This window comes from Ictidomys tridecemlineatus, unplaced genomic scaffold (assembly GCF_052094955.1).
Source record: "Ictidomys tridecemlineatus isolate mIctTri1 unplaced genomic scaffold, mIctTri1.hap1 Scaffold_1416, whole genome shotgun sequence".
Taxonomy (NCBI): domain Eukaryota; kingdom Metazoa; phylum Chordata; class Mammalia; order Rodentia; family Sciuridae; genus Ictidomys; species Ictidomys tridecemlineatus.
Window position 1 is genome coordinate 45,122 of NW_027521256.1, and position 21,341 is coordinate 66,462.

Here is a 21,341-nt window from a genome sequence, read left to right on the forward strand (position 1 = left end):
CAGCTTGGCCTGGTAGAAATCTAGAGTCCAGCAGGCCAGGGTTAAAAAATCCAAGCCTAATGCCATGGCTTGTGTAACCTACATCAGTTTCCTCTTTGTCACACAAGGACAGTGACACCTGATTGTTTCCCCATGTTGTACAGATTTAGTGAAATCATGCATGTGTAAAGTATTTAGCAGTGCCTGGTCCAGTACTCAGTAAGGATGGTGAACTTGGGAACCATTAAGAAGGTGCTTTTGACATGGCAGGTGCTCAGTGAGTATTAACTGGTTCAACTGGAATGCAGTGCAGAAGCACAGCACCTGTGCTGTCTCCTCAGTTCTGTCTCATTTTGACTAAATGAATAGCATTTGTTCATTCACAACATACAGCTCACTGTGTACCACATCTTGCACTAAGTGCTAGGAAATCAGAAACAAGTACATCATTAAGGTAGAATCCCACCCTAGAGAATCACACCCTGGGGAGCCCAGCAAGGAACACCCCTGAGTTGTGTCCCTCTCTGCAGGAGATCATCACCTCCATCCTGCTAAGTGGATGGATTTGGCCCAACATCCAGCTGGCTGAGTGCTATGGACTGAGGCTAAAGCACATGAAGTCAGATGAGATCCACTTGCTGCATCCCCAGATGAAGGTGGGTGCGGTGCAGGACAAGTATGAATGTCTACACATGGAGGCTGAGTGGAGGTAGGAATGTTGGGTGGGGAGGACCTCTCTGGCCTCATCCCTTCAGCATCTGGAGGTCACCAACTTCTCTTTGAGGGTGCTGAATGGCCAAGAAGGAAGTCAGGGGGCTTTTTGGGGGGCTGATTAAAAACCTGGCTCATTGTGAATGCAGCTTTCTCCAGGGCCGAGGAGCTGTGGGTCCTGCTCAGTGTGATCACAGTTGTGGGAGTGCCCACCAACAAAACCCTACTCTTTGTTGCTCTTCAGAGAGAACTGAGTATTCCATTTTTGAAAGTAGAAAACAAAGATAACTTCTTTGGATTGCCCCTAGGTGATTAGTTTTCTAGAAAAGAGGAAAAAATAGAAAAAAGTTACTCATTTTTGCTAAGTTGGTTCATAGAATGCCAACACAGAATGTTCCACCACTCCCCCAGTCACAAGAAACAGGGATGCTGAAGTACTACTACCTGATGGTGAGGTGAACTTTCCTTTCTGGTAAGATAATTGGCTAGGAATTTGTGTCTGGGGGGTCTGCCAGGGCCACCAAAGGATGTCCTATTTGTAGGGCGTGCGAGGACATTCTGATAACTTTGGCCACGATTTACCCCTTCCTCTCAGGGTTATTTTGACAGATGTTTAGATAAATAGTCTAAATGGAAGACAGCTTTTAATGAGTACTAACTAGTATTAAGCCCTTATATGAACTGACTCTTTTAATCATTTGGGGAACTTTTTATGGGCAGTCTAGTTACCATTCCCATTTCTTCGATGAAAAACAAATGAAGACTCAGAGAGTAAGAGGATCTGGTACAAATTCAACTAATTCCTTTGTGAGCCCAAGGTCTTAATTTCTTTGCCATTCTGCCTGCTCATCTTCCTGTATCATGTGTCCTTAGCTATTTGACCACAGTGCTGAATGCCTGGCCAACTTCATGGATAAGCTCCAAATTAAAGACAAGAAGCTCCCATTGGGCTTTACCTTCTCATTCACCTGCCACCAGAGTAAACTAGATGAAGTAAGATGGGTTCTTCAGAAGACTTGCTGCATTGCTTCGCTTCTGGAGCTGGGAGGACTGGGAAGAACGCCGTGGTGGCCATCTGTTGCTGTGGTGTCGGCAGTAGCACTGAGGGATTTTATAGCTAAGGATTCAGTATTTAGAGTTCTGGGCTCCAGGTGACTGTGCGTGTGTGGAGGTGTTGAGGGGTGAAAAAGTATCGGGGAGGTGGGTGCTCTTTGTTACTCTGCATTTCACACCTATTGCACAGTGTCCCAATCCCACCCAGGGCGACAGGAATGAAAAGCTAGGAACTCTTTTGATCCTGAGTGTTTTGATGAAAGGTCTTGGAAGAAGGTTGCTTCATGAGTTAATGATTCAAGGATATACATATCTTATTTTGGCAAGTCTAAAGTTTGCTCCTTCTATTTCTTAGAGGTAGTAAATCCTGAAGGAATCACTCATTTGATCTCCTTTCCTGAACCTGGGAGGATCCTGAGTTTCTTTTTCCTCCGCTAGTCAGGAGACAGTCTACAAATTCAATCATGACTTTAGCTGGGCATCAGAGAGCTCTACTAATGATGCCTGCCAAAATGTGGCCTGTGTTTAAATTGTAGAAAATCAATATTCATTCCTTAGTTGTTTTGTAGTAGAGTTTCCTGGTCTCATGGACCAAGGGCTTCAAGTCCAGTGGTGTGAAAGGCAAAACGTGGTGGCTCTGATCCGGAAGGCCATCCAGCAGAGAGGGGTGAGTGTGGATTGGTGGGACCTCAGGTGTGCAGGCCCTTTGGGATTCACCCTGAAGTCTGTGCTCAAACTCAGCCTGAGAAGCTTTTGTAGAGCTTAAGGGGAGGTATTCTTCTTCTCTGCTATTACACAGTAATTTTATATATGATCAGATGCCTTTGGGGTTTTGAGATTAACATGGTGGAAAGTAATCTTAGTCTTGGTGCAAGAAAAAACCTTCAGTCCTGAAGAAGACTTCATATCATTTCAAGTAAGGAAGTTGGCATAATGGTGACATGACAGTACAATGGGGCCGAGAGTGGACAGATAAAGTTCTGTCATAGGAGTGGGAGGGAGAGAGAGAAAAAGAAAAAGGGAGAGAGAAGGAAGAAGAGGGGAGGTGAGAGGGAGAAGAAAGAGAAGTAGAAGAAGCCAACAAGATTGACTTTTCTTAGTGCAGTAATGGCTACAAACTAGACCACAGGGCTGGTGTCAGGAAAATGGTTCTCCACAATGAGAACAAGCAGGGTGGGAGTGAGTTGCCCGATGTTCACCTGGGTGTGGATCTAGCTTTCCAGCTCGAACCTTCCTTGGCTCTGAGTTTGGTTAGTAAGCCTGTTGCACTTGAGCTGTGTGTCTTGCTGCTCTTTTTCCATCTTCACATCCTGTATCCATCACTTATGTGATGGTGAAGGTCATAACCCTCCATTTCATTCATACAGGACTTTGATATTGACATTGTGGCTGTGGTGAATGACATGGTTGGGATCATGATGACTTGTGGTTATGATGACCAGACTGTGAGATTGGTCTCATTGTGGGTGAGTGAGCTCTGGGTATGAGAGCCGGATGTGCAGTTGGCGGAGTGGGCTGAAAAGAAGGGAGTGACCTGTAGGCTGGGTTATATTTGAAGATAACAATGTAGTTTCTTTGGAGGGCCAAGCCAAGGCTTGTGGAGCTGGGGGTAGTAGAGTTCTGGATCATATATTGGGTAGTCCAGGAGTCTGCAGGAAGGGATCCTAATATGGAGCAGCCTTGGACAGTAGCGTGATAGGAAGATGGGGGCAGGGGAGGGATGCATAGGGAGGTGCTTGAGCAGTTCCTTGCTTTGGTCAGGCACTGGCAGCAATGCCTGCTACATGGAGGAAATGTGCCACATCGACATTGTGGAGGGCGACGAGGGGCGGATGTGTATCAACATGGAGTGGGGGGCCTTTGGGGACGATGGCGTGCTCAATGACATCTGCACGGAGTTTGACCGAGAGATGAACATGGGCTCACTGAACCCTGGGAAGCAACTGTGAGTGGGCCTTTGGGGGGAGGGGTTGGGGGTGTGTGTTGGGAACTGAGGTTGGGGCTGCTCAGGGACAGAGCATTTGTTTTCAGGTCATCTCTATAGTCTTACTTTGTCCCCCAAAGTTTGCCAAGGTACCCACCAATTATGGGAACATTTGGGAATATAAATTGCTGAGAGGGCTCTAAAACCAGTGTGAGTGATAAACCCAATCATCCTTCAACACATTCACTTTGGAAGGCCATATCCTAGTTCTTAAAAGCCCCTTAGTAGCTCTCAACCACTGCACCCCACAAAGGACCAGGCTATATCATATCGCTGCTCACTGCCAACCCACAGAGTCCCAGGGCCTCCTGCTTCAGTTGCAGACTGATTAAGGCTTATGGAAAGGCTGGCTTCTCAGAAGCCTTTTTGGGCTCCACCCTTGGTCCGTGGCCCAACCATAATCTCGAAGTAGATTGGATAAAAGGCCCCAGCATTTTGTGACCTGAATCTTCTACACTCCAGCCAGGTCAGAGTTGGTTTTATGTTATTTTCGACTCTTACACAACCTTATTTCATTCTCACGTTTGCCAAATGTCTCTGAAGATGTTGAGACTGGATTGCTACAAGCACTAAACATAGTTACAAAACATTTTGAGCAATGCAGCATCTCTATGGTCTTCTTGGTGTTGGGACTGTTTTGGGAAGTCTTTTCGCACAGATCTCTACTTAGAAAGGAAAACTAGCCCTATATACCAGGTCAGTGGTGGGCAGCCTTTTGCTTTACTGGGGAGTCCTTTCTTCCTCAAAGCTTGGTTTCATTAAGTCATAAGCTTTTTTTTTTTTTTTTTTTTTTTTTTTTTACGTGTTGAAATGTGAGTCCATTTACCTGAACTTAGGAACATACCAGTTGTGTCTGCCATAGGTGGCCAGAGGTTTATGAGCTGAGAAGTCATTCACTCAATGCCTGCCTCCATTAATGAGACATACCCATGTCATTCCAAAGAGTCCTGTACCCTTTGAAGTATCAAAAGACAAAATTCCCCACCAGGTCTTGACAGCATATTCCTGGTTTATTCATTAAAAAAAAAAAAGATTGGGAAGTCATCTTTCAAATTGTCAGCTGAGGTAGCCCCAAAATCATGAGCAATGACATCACACTGTAGAGACCCGCTTGCCCTGGGGGTGTTTCCCTTAGCTTCTATACAACCAGCTTCACATGTGAAGATGTGGAATCCTCACTGTTGAAGCCAGGTTACTCCCAAGGCGGGTGCCCATGTTGGTGCTTTGACATTTTCAATGTGCCTTGTGCTCGGAACAAATGCTGCCACCTGTCCCTTAGCTCCAATGCTTTCCGACTTGGCCTAAGTTGTCTCTTTGTAGGTAATGTCCAACTCCCTTCCACACCCCTGCTCTGGGCCTCCTTGTCACTGAAGCCAGTCCTAGACAGTACCAGTAGCCCTAGGATCCTCCTCTCTCTAAGACCCAGAGGCTTTCTGAGAGACCAATGGGACTTCTTTGCCCAAAAGAGATTGAGTTTCCTCTGCCACATAGTCGTCGCTGGAAAGACTTCTAAAGAAAACAGTGTCACCTAGTGCTGCAAAATTAAATTACCAAACTGCCTCAGGTTGGGAGCTGATCTCTGCCTTTCTTCTATCACCAGCCTGCTCCAAAACTTCCATTGTGTTTACCCCCAGACTCTTTGAGAGCTGTTCTAATTTGGTCTTGTAATCTTGCCTCACTATCTTCCTGCCCCAACTTGTCTCCCCACCCCACCATTTTCTCAGGAATCCACAAATTGCCTTAAAGAGGCTTGTGCCTATGTTTAATCAGGTTGAATTTTTTTCCTCTTGAAAAAAAATATTGGGACTCTACGTGAGATTCTATTTCAAAGAAGCTTTTTTTTTTGAGAGAAGAAATTTTAAAAAACATTCTCCTACACAAAATTAAATTACCTAAAATTCAGTCTGTCCAGAATGTTTTATACACTTGGTTGTTTAATCTGTTTAAGTCCTGTTTTTTCCCATTGTTCAAGACTCACCAGCCTGAGGGTCAGTCCTAATCCCACAGTTCCTGCAGCCCCCCAGCTGTCAGGTCGACACACACCTGAAAAAGTTAATCCTTAATCATACTGTCCTCTAAAGCATGCTGAATCTCACATATTTGTGTCTTTCCTCCCTAGGAAAGTTGTGCATTCACGGACAGTGGGGGGGTATTATTGCTTTGGTCTGTATTTCCCTGCAGGTTTGAGAAGATGATCAGTGGGATGTACATGGGGGAGCTGGTAAGGCTCATCCTGGTGAAGATGGCCAAGGAAGAGCTGCTGTTCCAGGGGAAGCTCAGCCCAGAACTGCTCACCACAGGCAGCTTTGAAACCAAAGATGTCTCAGATATTGAAGAGTAAGTTTCTGGTCCCAATGCCTCTCCCCATAACCAAGTGTCTGGTTATGGGGAGAGGCATTTGGAGAACATGGATGAGGCATTGGCTTTTGACTCTTTGAGCAGGAGGTCCACATGATTGCCTTTTTTTTTGGGGGGTGATACTGGGGATTGAACTCAGGGGTGCTTAACCACTGAGCCACATCCCTAGTTCTTTTTAAAATATTTTGTTTAGAGATAAGGTCTCGCTGAGTTGCTTAGAGCCTCACTAAGTTGCTCAGGCTGGGTTTGAAATCATGATCCTTCTGCCTGAGGCTCTCAAGCTGCTGGGATTATAGGCATGTGCCATGTCACCTGGCCACAATAGGGTCTTGAAGGTTACCCATGGTGGGCCTGTGAATTCACTCTACTTACTTGTCTGTGCTCGTGTGGATTTTGAGGGTGATGCTAATGAAGTGACTCAGGGTTCTAGAAACAGTTGGCCTGCGCATGCAGGGACTTGGGCTGTTGCCCTGGGTTAAATCCTGGAGGCATTAACGGGGGCACCTTAACACTTGTTTGCATCTATCTCCTTGTTCTTCTCCTGAATTTCTGACATGTCTTTTCTTATCAGCAGTTCTCAAAAGGGACTACCCTGAGCCCTACTTCAAAACAGAAAAATAGGTGCTTGGATGCCCACAGATATATTTACCCACTCATAGTCCAGCCCGGGGGTGGGAGTGAGGATGGCCCATAGTATCCTGATAGCTGGGGCTAGTTTTTCATTCTTGCTATTTCCTCATGTGAATAGAGGGGGTCCTATTAGTTGAGGAACCAGGTAGAGAGAGGAGGTGATTTCAGTGCCAAAAGAAGCAGTGAAAGCATTCCAAGGACTTTGTTCTGAGTGGAACCTTTAAACAGTGGCTAAACTTGCTACACCCCAAGGGGATGATAGTACTCAATATAGTGAGGCATTTGGCTCCCCTGAGAAGGGCACTTATGGTGTCAAATCACCTAACTTTTCCCACCATCTTCAGACACAGACAAACTCTGGCTGCTTTAGAGAGAACAGATGGGCAGCACAGCTGGCACATGTTTAGAGGTGACTGTTTATAGAGGCAGAGATTCTGTCTCTTTACCCTAAGACAAGTAAATGGCAAATGAAAAGAGTGCAGAAGGTCCATGAACCAGGTCTTATCTTCATATTAGCACACAGAAAAGAAATACTGGTTTTACTTACTGGGGGAAAAATGAGCCAGGTTAGCACTGTATGTGAGTGTGTGAGTGAGTGTGTGTGTGTGAGAGAGAGAGAGAGAGAGAGAGAGAGAGAGAGAGAGAGAGAGAGAGAGAGAGAGTGTGTGTGTGTGTGTGTGTATGTGATGTCTGGGAAAGATACCTCAAGGTGGCGATGTTGCATTGTATTCCCTCCTTGTTGTCCCCACCCTGCTCACAAACAGGTAGCAAGGTCATAAGAGAAATTGTGTCCTCACTGATAGATGGGGTTTGCTGGAGCTGATGGGCTTCCTTGCCAACCCACACCCTCCTCCTGTTGGCCACAGTGGGTCAGACAAGTGCACACACACTATCTTTCTCATTCCCAGCGATAAGGATGGCATCCGGAAGGCCTACCAGGTGATGGTGTGGCTGGGTCTGAATCCATTGCAGGAGGACTGTGTGGCCACTCAAGGGATCTGCCAGATTGTGTCCACACGCTCAACCAACCTGTGTGCAGCCACCCTGGCTGCTGTGCTGCAGCATATCAAGGAGAGCAAGGGTGAGGATAGGGTGCGCTCCACCTTTGGGATTGATGGCTCCGTCTACAAGAAACACCTTCAGTGAGTCAGCATGTTGGGCCCAGGAGTGAAGGAGGTCCCAGAGTACCTGGGACCTGGTGACTCCATCGGGCAGCTCTGTTTTTCATCCCAAGGTGTCGGGGGTCTTTGTAGAATTATAGTTCCCAATGGAGCAAGTGGCTACTGGAGGATGTCATTCCTGGTGTGGGTGGAGGTGATTTCTGAAGGCTGATGATGACTCAGAGCTCCCCTGCATGCTGGGTACTCTTCTTGGCCACCCTCTTCTTTATAAGACAGAGTTTCATTCTTTACTCTTATGATTCTTGGTGGTTCTTATATGTGCTATGTATTCTGCCAGGGACCACCTCAGTCCTGGGGGTTACCAGCCTCTGATTTGGGTATTGAATTGATGCCATGCTGCATGTTTTGATCCCTTGGGTTATATATATCGAGATATTCAAGTTTCAGTTGGGACCTGGAAGATGCCTCTTGTTGCACTCATTTAATTTCTCCTAACATGAGTGCCAGGTCAATATGGCATCATTAACTGAGCTGGTCACTGTGGAAGGTCTCAGCTCTGAGGTCCCCTAATCTCCTAGCTCAGTGCCTCCCAAACTTTAGTTAATGTGCACATGAATCACATGGGGATCTTAAGAGGCAGATTCTGGTTCAGAAGGTCTGAGGTGAGCCTGAGATCCTGCATCTCACAGCCTCCAATGAGGCAGTTGGCTCATGGACCACACTTGGAGTACCAGAGCGATACCTCAAAGCAGTCATCACCTGGAGAGTTTCTTGCCAAACATAACATGTTATCTTTAGCTGTTCAGATACCTTGAGATGGTTGGAAGAAATTGGCAAAAGAGAGGTGAGAGTGCAGAAGAAGTTACATCTTCAAATAAAATGAGTTATGGAACATGAAAAATGGGTAATGTTAGAGCCACCTGATTCTATTAGACTGCAGAGGCTGATTGCAATCTCCTGGGCAGAGGAGATTTTTTTGTGACTGCACATAGGGAACAGTGTTTTGCAAGAAGTGTCCTTTCCTTTCAGTGGGGGATAAACCCCACCAGGGCGGTCATCTGAGGTTTTATACAGGGATTCCTAACATGGGAAAATGTGGAGGGAGAAGGCTGAGGGCAGCCTCTGCTCTTGCAGGCCCAACTTTTGGGCTGAAGCAGTGAGCCATTGTGCAACCATTTATACCACTGACCTTAACTGTGGACACCTGTCTCTTATCTCACCTGGGCGGCTACAGTTTTGCCAAGCGTCTTCACAAGGCTGTAAGTCGGCTGTTGCCTGACTGTGTCATTCACTTCCTCGGCTCTGAGGGTGGCAGCAGCAAAGGGGCAGCCATGGTGACTGCGATGGCTTACCGACTGGCTGATCAACAAAGAGCCCACCAGAAGACCCTGGAGCCTATAAAACTGAGCCATGAGCAGTTGCTGGAGGTCAAGAGGAGGATGGAGCTTCAAATGGAGCGAGGTATGAACAAGGAGACACACTCCATCTCCCCTGTGAAGATGCTGCCCACCTACGTGTGTGATACCCCCGATGGCATAGGTATGCAGCAGAGATGCTCTCCTGGCAGGCCTTTGTCCTAGCATCGATGATTGGGGAGGTCCGTTAGCATTAGCCTTGGACTTTTGAACTGCCACCTGTTTTTGAAGCTATATTACTATAATACTAGAGTCAACCAGACATACCTCAGCTAAAATCAAACAGTACTTACTGGTACCTACTATGTATCAACACACTTAATGCCTATTAATTCCTTTAATATTTGTTAGCTATTAAAGATTAGTAGTTACTTTTGTGTATTAACCAACTGCTGTATGTGGCAAAAAACAGAGGCCTGAGAAGTTAACAAACTTGCCCAAGTTCACGCTACTAGCAAAAGTCAGAGCTGGGATTCAAATCCAGGAATTTAGGTACCAGAGCCCCTGCTCACAACCATCACTTGGTCCGGGTACTGTACTACCTGGGCCAGGTTTGGCTTATGCCTGCTTTTGTGAATAAAGTTTTACCAGCACACAGCTATGCCCATTGGTCTGTACAGCATTCATGACTGATTTGCACTACCTTGGAAGAGTTGAGTGTTTGCAGTGAGACTATGTGGTCCATGAAGCTTAAAATGTTTCCTGTCTGTCCCTTTACAGAAAAACATCACTATAAACCCTCTTGTGGGTCTTGTAACCTAATAAATCAAGGTCTTTTCCCAAATAAGAGAAAATGATTGCTGAGCAGGCCAATGTAGCAGTTAGTATAGATTCCAGAGACTAGGGTTTGATCCTTCTCCCCTTTTCTACTGATGTGATTCTACATAAGTAATGTTGTCCATCTCAGCCAGATTTTGATCATCCATAAGAAAGGAATGAACTGTATCCCTTAGGATGGCCTAAGTGTTGGATGGGGACTGTGTGTGAGGCTTGTGGCACACTGAAATTGCCTAATGGTGGAAGTTTTTCTCATTTTAAAAGATTTTCCTTCTAATTCTTTTAAAGAATTACACTCTCTTTTTCTTTCTCTAGTCTGGAATCTAACCTAAGGTGGTATTTGATTTGGCACAAATAGCATATTTAGATAGTTTTAAATGTACTCTATCAGCATCCCCAGAGCTCTGCAGTGCTCACTTTGACTTCTGGGCCCCCAGCATGTGGACTCATTTGAGAGTCACTAAGGAGCCAGCAGAGATCTCATCCTGGGGCATCTTTTTTCTTCATCATTAAATAGAGCTCACACTCCATCACCCCCTGAGGCTGCTGAAGCTGTAGAGTGGGCCCTGTCAGGGGAAGGTACATAAACTGTCACTCTTTGTCACCCCAGCTCATTACCTCCTTGGATTTGTTTTCCAGAGAAAGGGGACTTCTCGGCCTTGGACCTTGTAGGAACCAATTTCCAGGTCCTGCTAGTGCGTGTGTGAAATGGGAAGCAGTGAGGAGTAGAGATGCACAACAAGATCTAATCCATCCCACAGGAGGTCATGCATGGCACAGGCGAGGAGATGAGCAGCATGGAGCCTCCAGGAGGGCCCAGGAAGCTTCTTGCTTTCAATGACAGCACTTTCCTTGTTCACCCATGGACCTGGAGAAGGTTGGTGCACCCCAGGCCCAGGCTGCTCTCTGGGTTTGTGCCTGAGCTTTCATTTCTTCTGGATAGAAACCTTGAGCTCCTACTGAGGTCTTGTTGGGGCTAGCCCATCTAGGCCAGGGCCTCTTTCTTAGTGCTCCAACTTCTCCCCACAGCTCTTTGACCACATCATCCAATGCATCACTAACTTTCTGGAGCACATGGGCATGAAGGGTGTGTCTCTGCCTCTGGGTTTCAACTTCTCTTTCCCCTGCCAGCAGAACAGCTTGGATGAGGTAACAGTGCCTTCCCACAGGGCTCTCCTATGGGCTTTATTGACCTTAATGAGTGAAAGAAGGGCACTAGTGACCCTTGGGGAGTAAGGGCCCATTGATAAGAATAAGTTGGTTGAGGCTGGTGAAGGTTAAATGGGTTAGTTAGGATCCAACTTTCTTTGGAAGAATGATGATGGTGATGCTAAAACAAAACATGAAACTCACATATTTTAAGCACTTATTTGTATGCCACATTATACATTTAGCTTCCCATGTGCATTATCTCATTCAATCCTCACAGCAACCATCTATGTTAAGTGTTCATATGCCTAATTTTCAGTAAAGAAGATAAGGTCTACTTAGGTACTTGGTGCCTTGCTCCAGGTCATCTAGCTTGGGAGTAGCCAAGCCACTATTTGAATTCTGTTTTTCTGATGTCTTGAGCCCATGAGCTCAAATTCTCTCTCCTGCTCCTGAGGCTTTACAGGCTCAGGCATTTTTATTTTGTCTCCTGTAAATGTGGATGCTCTGGTCTTTCTAGACTCACTTTTGCCTCTCATTCCTGTTCAACTTGCCTTGGATGAATGAAAGAGGAATTGAAGATCTGGTGTTCCCAGATGTTCTGGATAAGAGTACATAAAGAGATGGAGGACAGCTGAGTAGGCAATGCTGGGATCTGGGCTGATGGCTTCGATATTAGAGTATTTTTATTTGAACAGTGGTTCCTCTCTGACATAGCCAGTTATGTAGAAACTTGCATGCATGCTGCAGGGTTATGGTGCTGTGGATGCAGTTTCCAGGTGCAAAAGGCATGGTTCCTGCCTTAGATGCTTCCAAACTGGGCTGTTGAAGCAAGCTCAGGAAAGTAAGAGCTGCTGTTTGGACCATGGCAATGGGATACTACAGCTCTGAAGACGCAGTGAGGTGATAATCTGAGTGCAGTCCTGGAGGAGGTGAGGAGTACTTGGAGTAAATTAGAAGAATGACTTGATGGGGAGAGGTTTTATTTATTTATTCTTAAATTTTTGAGAATTATAATATCTATATTATATAGAAAAGAAGAAAAAATGATTAATAGAAAAGTAAAAATAACATTCCAACAAGGTCCTTCCAGACTTTTCCTACAAATTTTTATTTTATTTTATTTTAAACAGACACTATCTTTTCATACCATGTATTTATATATTTTATTGGGTATGATAACTGTTTTTATCTGAATAGAAGTAGTTTATCTGAATAGAACAGTCATCCTGCTGGATCTTAATCTGTATGTTCCAATTATCTGTAAAGAGCACATGTTATGTCTAGGATCATAAAAATGAACAGCAAACAAAGGGAAAGACGATTCTATCTGTTAGCTGATGAGGTCATCCTGATGATGAGGTATTAGCAGGTGCTCAGGAGGCCTGAGGGCCTCTGGCTGTACTTACTCGCCACTGGCCTTGGGCAAGTCTCCCCAGCTGTTGGGGCCTGTTGGTGTCTTTTTATAAGGATTACCTGAAGTGATATTACTTGGACATTCTATAAATTTTAACACGTCAAACTTTTGCCAGAGATATGAAGCTAATGTGCAGATGAGAGAGATGGGTGGAGGTGAGCACACCCTTGTCTGGATGTGAGTGTGTAAACCAAGGCTCCACAGGAATGCGCTTTGTTCTTCTGAGTCTCTTGGGATCTGATCATGGTGTGACACATCCAGGTGGATGAGATGCCAAGGTGATGGGCATGAACCACCAAGCAAGGCCTGGGGACACCGTGCAAGTGGGAGGTAGTGAGCACACAGTCCACTGATGGGTCCAGCCTCTTGGGAAATGGATCTGGGACTGCTGACACTGGTTCCTGGTGTTCGGCAGCACAGAGGGCTCCAGTGAACAAAGATTCCTCCCACGTGCAAAGCCACCGGGCATTTACTTCCAGATGGCCCTGTGACATGGTCAAGGGCCACACTAAAGATGGGCCCACAGAGGACTCTGAGAAGCCTTAGAGAGCTTTCTCACTAAGAAATGTGAGGCCTAGACACTTCCCCAGCTGTGTCCAGGTAATCGTTCACTGGATACGGAAGTATGAAAAATTAAGAGATGTACTGACCCTTCTGATTTAAGTGAAGGACAGGTACAGGGCAAAACTGCTTTGCCCAGTAAAGGAAACATGTATTGGGACATTTGCACAGTGCTTATGAGCCATTAATTGGAGTCAGCAGGTCTGGAGGTGAGTCCTGCTTTTAGCTTCAAACTAGGCCTAGGCAAGTCACCTGGGTGCCTGGGTTACCTGTAAAAGGTGGGTGTGATCATAATAAATGTTCTCCAAAGATGGCTGTGGGGATTAAATGGTGTAGCATATATCATGCACCAGCATTGGTGTACAGAAAGTACTCAGTAAATCCAAGCAGCAACCTTAGGAACAACCTTAGATTGAGGATCACTGGTAGGTGAGATGGCTAGTTACTCCAGGGAATCTGTCTAGTTTAAAAGATTGAGAGCCCAGAAATGACCCAGCAGCCCTTGAGGTCTTCTCTGTGCTTTTTAGAGTATCCTCCTTAAGTGGACCAAAGGCTTCAAGGCATCTGGATGCGAGGGTGAGGACATGGTCACCCTGCTGAAGGAAGTGATCCACAGGCGAGAGGTAAAGGAGACCCCATGCATTGATTCCTTGATGCTTGAAGTGATCTGTGAGGGCCAACATTGAGTGCAGTTGCTTTGGCTGGCAGGAAAATTGATGTAATCACTCAGCTCAGCAATGGTTGAGTGTCCACTGTGCATAAAGCTCTGTTCTGGGTGTGGGGATTCAGGAATGACAGCAAAACAAAACAAAACAAAACAAAAAAGAACGTTTGTTCTCAAACATAAACCCATAATCCAATGGCAACTGTTATTAAGGGCTAAGATAAATGAAGTTGGACAAGGAGAGCAAATAAAGTGAGCAGGGAAGTGGCAATCTTAATAGCAGCACAATAAGGAAGTCTTCATGCAAGCCTTGAGCGAGCCTAGTATGAAATAAGGGAGTGAGCCACAGCATTTGAGATGTATTTTATATACATGTAAGTGTCCTTGCAAATGTCTGAAGGGAGAATGTTGGGGTTCACTTGTGGACTAGGCATCTGCTTCTGCCTTCTTAGGAGTTTGACCTGGACGTGGTGGCTATGGTTAATGACACAGTTGGAACTATGATGACCTGTGGCTATGAAGACCCTCACTGTGAGGTTGGCCTCATTGTTGGTAACATTATCAACCATCCTCCCCACAGGGGCGGGGGGTACAGCCTTGGATGGGTGGGAGGCTGGAGCTGAGTGAGACCTGGTGTCCCTGTGATTGGCAGGCATGGGTAGCAACGCCTGCTACATGGAGGAGATGTGAAATGTGGAGCTGGTGGATGGAGAAGAGGGGCAGATGTGCGTCAACATAGAGTGGGGGGGGGCTTTAGGGCAATGGATGCCTGGACGACTTCCGCACGGAATTTGACAAGGCTGTGGATGATCTTTCGCTCAACCTGGGCAAACAGAGGTAGGCACCCAACTAGGTGAGGGCCTTGTATTCCAGAACTGGACAGCAATAAGTTATCGGAGACTCCACCATAGCATTTGCAAGGAAGCTTATTATCTTGAGATGACAATGGGTTTCTTAGAAAGTTCTGAGTTAGTAAACATGAGGAAGCTGCTTCCACCTCGAGGCTCGGGAAAGCGGAGGTGGGGGTGGGATCAAAACCTAGGGCTGAGTCTGTGAGGGAAAAATGATGAGTGGACCACTGCTGCTGCCAGGGTAAAACAGCATTGCTGGGGCACCCACACAGGAGCAAATCCTTTCTTCCTCCCCCAGCCATCCAGCGTCAAGCACCCTCTCTTGCCAGAACTGCTCAAGGGCCAGCATCACAAAGCTCCATGAGTGGTGGTGGTGATGGTGGTCGGGTGAGGGGAGGGTGTGAGCAGACAGCACATGCTCAGTTTTGCTGAAGGTGGAGGATCAGTGTGAGAGGACACTAGGAATCCTGCTCAAGTGAATTAAGTGGCATTCCTTTCCTGCCATGCTGTACTCCACTTTCCGTTCTGTCTCAACACATCACACCACCTTCCTATTTAACCTCCATGAATTACAAGTTTGAGAAGTTGATCAGTGGCATGTACTTGGGCGAGATTGTCCGTAACATCCTTATCGATTTCACCAAGCGTGGGCTGCTCTTCCGCGGTCGCATCTCAGAGCAGCTCAAGACAAGGGGAATCTTTGAAACAAAGTTCTTGTCTCAGATTGAGAGGTGAGAGTTGATTTAGGGTTTGGAGGAGGATGCGGTCATGTCCTATGTATTTCTCATGGACAGACAAGCTGAAGGATTTCACAGCTCAAGTGAGATCAGAGCAGGGCTCACACAAGTCAGTCTAGTGGCTCACACATGAAAGATGGTGCTGAGCATGGCATGGGGACATGAACAGGGATATTGTTGTATATTTAGGTCAAATAGAACAAGAAAGATACCCCATTATAGGATGTAAATTAAAATGTGCAGAGGAAAATAATGTGATGAAGCATCCATGCTTGGCTTGGGGATTCTTCTTCACTGCTGGCTGCAACAATCAGGCAATGAGGATTGATTAAAGAGGACAGGCTTCACTCTATCAAGGACTAAGTAAACATCAGGCAGGGCAGAATCATGCTATGCTGTGTCTTGTTAGACTGAAGCCTCTGTCCTCTGGTCTAATGGCAGAAAACTCTGTTCCAAATTAGAATGGTGAATTTCAGAGCCCTTAAAAAATTAATGCTATGGTTACTCTCAAAGCATAGACCAGGAACTGGGTAACTGACCTGAGTGGGCCCCAAGGGCATCTGCACCAGTGAACAGAGTCTGCTCAGTTGATGGGTGAGGAGATGATTCTAGGTCTCTAAAATAGTTTTCTTTATAAAATAGGGTTTATTTTCTCACTACAATTTTATGTGCATCTATTTCATAAAAAGGACACAAGCAGAATGCAGACTACCCAGTGTGGGGAATGGAAATCAAGCAGGAGTGTAATGCTAGTGAGTTAATGCTTTTCCTGAAGACCCAGGGACAGCAATGAGAGAAGGGACATAAACATGTTCTACAGCTAGAAATGCCACATGCCAGCATGGCCACTGTCTTTATTATTTCCAAATGAGTAGACAATGAAGTTCCTTTGGTTTTGGATATGTTTTGTAGTGACAGTGTTCTACCTTCCCTGCACAAAGTAGAATGAGGACCTTCTTTTAAAATTTCCTGTCACTCTCAGGATAAAAGAGCCAACCAGAGAGGGGTCTCCAGCCCTCTCTGCTCTTGACTGACCACTCACCGTCTCCCTTCCACCCCAGAGACTGCCTGGCCCTGCTGCAAGTCCGTGCCATCCTGCACCACTTGGGCCTCGAGAGCACCTGTGACGACAGCATCATCGTCAAGGAGGTGTGCACCGTGGTGGCATGGCGGGCAGCCCAGCTCTGTCGTTCAGGCATGGCTGTCTTTGTGGACAAGATACAGGAAAACCGTGGGCTGGACACCCTCAAAGTCATAGTGGGTGTGGATGGGACCCTCTACATCCTCAGTGAGTTCCTGACCCCAGACCTTTATCGCTTTGTCTTTGTCCCCATTCCCCTTTTAACTTTATAGAAAATTATTATTAAATAGTTGTTTTTAATGTTTGTAATTTGGAGATCAGTAATCAGAACCAGAATCAAGCCTGTGTTCAGTATTGGACATGTGTTGCCCCCCACCCGGCCCTGCAATTGCACCCTCTCCCTACTCTGCTAGAAATAAGGGCTGCCCCAACTCAGTCTCTTGCTTTTTTTTCCCCGAGTCTCTATGTTACACATCTATATTGTTTAGTAAACATATACTAGAAATTGAGCATGATTTTTGAACTTGCCATGAATAGAATCACATGGCTTCTTCTGTGACTGGCTTTTCTCACACAGCATTTATGGTTTGTTTATTTATTTTGGAGATGGGGTCTTGCTATGTTGTCCAGGGTCTCAAACTGCTGGGTCTTGAGCAATACTCCTGCCTCAGCCTCCCAAGTGTGTACTATGTGGATTATTTCTAGATTTTGACTCATATTACAAACAGTGCTGCTGTGAATGTTCTAGCAAACATGCTGGAACTCAAGCAAGATTCTCCCCCTATGATCTAGGTCAGGGAATTGGCAATCAATAGCCATGATTGCTCATGTAAATCAAGTTTTATTGGAAGAGAGTGGCACTCATGTGTTTATGTGCTGTCGATGGCCGCTTTCATACTACCCATGAGGAGTAGACACAGACAGACCCTATGGCCTGTGACACTGAAAGGGATTGCTGCCTGGCCCTTTGCTGTGCCCTCAATATGGAAATATCAAGTTCCCCTTTCTTTCAACTGTATTCCTTGTTTCCCTTGTCTTCTCCTTTCTCCCTTCTTATTACCATTTTGCTTCTGTCTTCTCTCACTTGTCTATTTGTATAATTTATTTTGAAGTGAGGAAGTAGCCCATATACTCTCTTCTGAAAGCCTTTAAGCTAAAAGCTAAAGGAGTAGAGCAGTGCCCAGCCTGCACAGTACCCACGGGGTGAAGTGAGGGTGGAGAATCCTGGATTAAACTGTGACCACCTCTCCCACAAATACATTTGTGTATTTTTTTCCTAAATCAAAATGTTTATATCAACATTTTTATTTATAAACATAGTTTCAATATATTTGGACAGTATTATACACTATCTACATAGCAGCTACTTGATTTTTTTCAATTTTTATTTTAATTTATACAGGACAGTAGAATGCAATTTGATACATCACACATAGTTGGAGCATAATTTTTCATCCTTCTGGATGCACATGAGGTAGAATCCCACTGGTTTTATAGTTATATATGTACATAGAGTAGTAATGTCTGATTCATTCTACTATTCTTTCTGTCCCCATAACCAACCCCCTTATTGTGAATTAGCATGCACATATCAGAAAAATCACCAGCCTTTGGTTTTTTGGGATTGACTTATTTTGCTTAGCTTATTCTCCAGCGCCATCCATTTACAAGCAAATACCATCATTTATCTTTAAGACTGAGTAATATTCATATATGTATATGTATTTTCTTAATATCAATCACATTTTTTTATTCATTCATCAATTGAAGGGCACCTAGGTTGGTTCCATAGTTTAGCTATTATGATATAATGAGTTGAGCTGTCACCACATTTATTTTAATGACCTAAGAGGCTCTTTGAGTCTGCACTATTAGTGAAAAGAGGGGGAGGGACCTCCAAAAATCCACGTCCCTCTCCTCAGTGATAAGTCTCATTGTAAAAATAGGAGTCTTGGCTCCAGATGAGGGTTGGGAAAGGGACTTTTATTCAGCTTTCTCTTCCTGTCAAAAAATACATGTGATAATCAACTTATAAAGAGGAAAGGGTTATTTTGGCTCACAGTTTCAGAAGTTTCAGTCCAAGACTGGTTGGCCCTGCTGCTTTGGAGCCTGTGGAAAAGTAGCACATGATGGCAGGAGTGTGTGTGGAGCCAAACTGCTCACCTTGTGACTGGAAAGTGGAAAAGAAAGAAAAAGGAAGACCAGAGTCCCGCAATTCCCTCCAAGGGCATAGCCCCAGTGACCTAAAAACCTCCCACCTCTTACATGAGGGACATTTAGATCCAAACTGTAGCAGGGATGGAAACCTAGCTCCCGACCCTGGGACTGGGCATCCTAAGCTTCACAGATGAGAGGGCATCCTGACCCTCTTGGATTGGGATGGGTTGGATGGTGACTGTCTCTTTTTCCAGTCCCATAGGAAGATGATCTGTGATCTCTGTAATGTCCTAACAGAAACCCTATACATCTGCCCCTCTTGCCTTCAGTGGCATTTTGGAGTCAGTGTAGGTCTGATGTGAAGTAATAACCCTTGGAAAATATAGAAACCACATGCACAGGATTTGGTCCTCCCCTGCAGAGGAGGTTACACACTTCTGCAAGACTCATAGGTGGCTCACAGGACTGTTGAACTTCTTTCACTGATTCATTTTAAGAGCACAGTTCACCAGAATTCAAAGGCATTTTTTCTAGAGTGAAATCTTAGCTCCCTTGAGCTAAGAGCTAAATGGGTACACTGTGATATTGAACTTGGACAGATTATTAGCATCTCCCAGGCTTAATTTTCTGGTACAAATAAATAGACCCACAGTGTAGCTGTTGTGCTCCTCCTCTTAATTACTTGTGTGTTGCCAACATTACTTCTCACCTCTGAGCACACAAATCTGTCATTATTAAAGTGCTTTGTTCTTTTGTCTTTCTCTCCCTTTTTCCAGTTTTGCCAAAGTCATGCATGAGACTGTGAAGGACCTGGCCCCTAAATGTGAAGTGTCCTTCCTGGAGTCAGAGGACGGCAGCAGGAAGGGGGCCGCGCTCATCACTGCCGTGTCCTGTCGCACCCGTGAGGCTTGTCAGCGATAGAACCCCCGAATTCGGAAGGGACTTCTCTGCTTCCCCCTATTCCCTGTTTTAAATTATAAGGAGTCATCTTTTTGTGTTAGAAACACAGTCCCCTCAGCTTTTCCTTGGCAGAGAGGACCCCGTTGGATTGGGATTTTTTTTTACATTAACTGTAAAGTTTCGTGTCCAAGTCTTGGCCTTCCTGAGATACAGAAGCCAGGACTGTTCATACTGGTCACAACCATTCCCATTGGTTCTCAAACAACTTAAAAAAATAATAATAATCCTTAGCACCCCTCCCTCCTCCTGGAATTCCACATCTCTGTGGAAAATTGCTTGACAATAACTGAGAAAGGAAAAAGATCAAGGCTAAGAGAATAATAGAGCCAATGATAAAGGAAAAATTTAAATTAGTTTCTATTGTTTTTAACAAAGTGTTTAGACTATGGGAGTATAAGTTGGTAAATTGGTCAAAGTATAAATTGGTAGAACCTGTTCAGTGGGGAAATAGGTGATACATATATGTTTTACATAATTTTCCAGAAATTTGTGCTAAGGAAATACACATTGGGAACTAAGGTTTTGACTATTATATGGTTTATAATAGCTAAAAATAAACTGTTTGGCTCACCCTGTTTCAGGGTCCAGATAGTAAAAACTTGTCTCTAGTTTTTTCAAACATTATAATTCAGTGATGTGATTAAACAGGTGATGGAAAATGGAGAAGCCAGATACTACAGAGAAGCAACCCAGAAATTATGACATCAAGAAAAGTTGCTTCTGAGTAGCTCAGTGGTAGAGCGCTTGCCTAGCTAGCATATGTGAGGCATTGGGTTTGATTCTCAGCACTGCATAGAAACAAATAAAAAATAAAGATCCATTGACAACTTAAAAAAAAGCTTCTTCTGGAAGATTGCAAGTTCAAAGGCAGCCTCAACAATTTAGCAAGTCCCTGAATAACTCAGTGAGACCCTGTCTCTAAATAAAATACAAAAAGGACTGCAGATATGGTTCAGTGGTTAAGCACCCCTGGATGTAATCCCTGAAACCAAAAAAAAAAAAAAAAAAAAAAGGAAAAGGTGCTTCTATCCTGCTGCCTAGATCAGAGTGCAAAAGCTGGGGTCAGGGGGAGTGAAGAGGCAGTAACTGGAACCACAAAACTGGGTGGGGAATGTAGAGTTACCAGGGTTTCTCTCCCTCCCACCTTTTAGTGTTCTGCAGTGTTTCTTGATGGCTGAACCTAGTTGGTAAAGGGAGCCTGGGAAATGGGATAAAGAGCAGGGTGGTGGGATGACTTGGACCCCAGCAATTAGCAAAGTAACTGGCATGTGCCCTACATTATGATCTTTGATTAGACCATTATATGGAGTTATCAAAAAATATTATAGGCATTATAGAAGAATATTTAATAACAAAGACAATGTTCAGAGGATGCTGCTTCATGCCCCCAGTGTGTTAGAACCTGAACAGTTGCCCTCTGAGGGAGCTGCATCCTGGGATCCAATGGATTGAGAATTGAAAATGTACTTAGGCCTTGATGTTTGCACATGTAAGCTCTTATCATTCCTGGAACAATACATATAACAACTATTTATATTATATTAAGTATTTCAACTTTCCTAGACATTTACGTTCTCCTGTATGGGAAGATATGTGGAGGTTATATGCAAATACTATACCATTTTATATAATGGATTTAAGCATTCATGAATTTTAGTATCTTTGGTGAGTCCTGAAATCAATCCTCCATGATGCTCAGAGATATGACTATATTATGATCCTATTGTTGTTAAATA

At 44.8% G+C, this 21,341-nt stretch overlaps 1 pseudogene; it reads left to right on the top strand.

The window, feature by feature from the left end:
• The first annotated feature begins 1,567 nt into the window (after positions 1 to 1,567).
• Positions 1,568 to 19,657, top strand: LOC144372657 (hexokinase-2-like; annotated as a pseudogene).
• Positions 19,658 to 21,341: the final 1,684 nt, after the last annotated feature.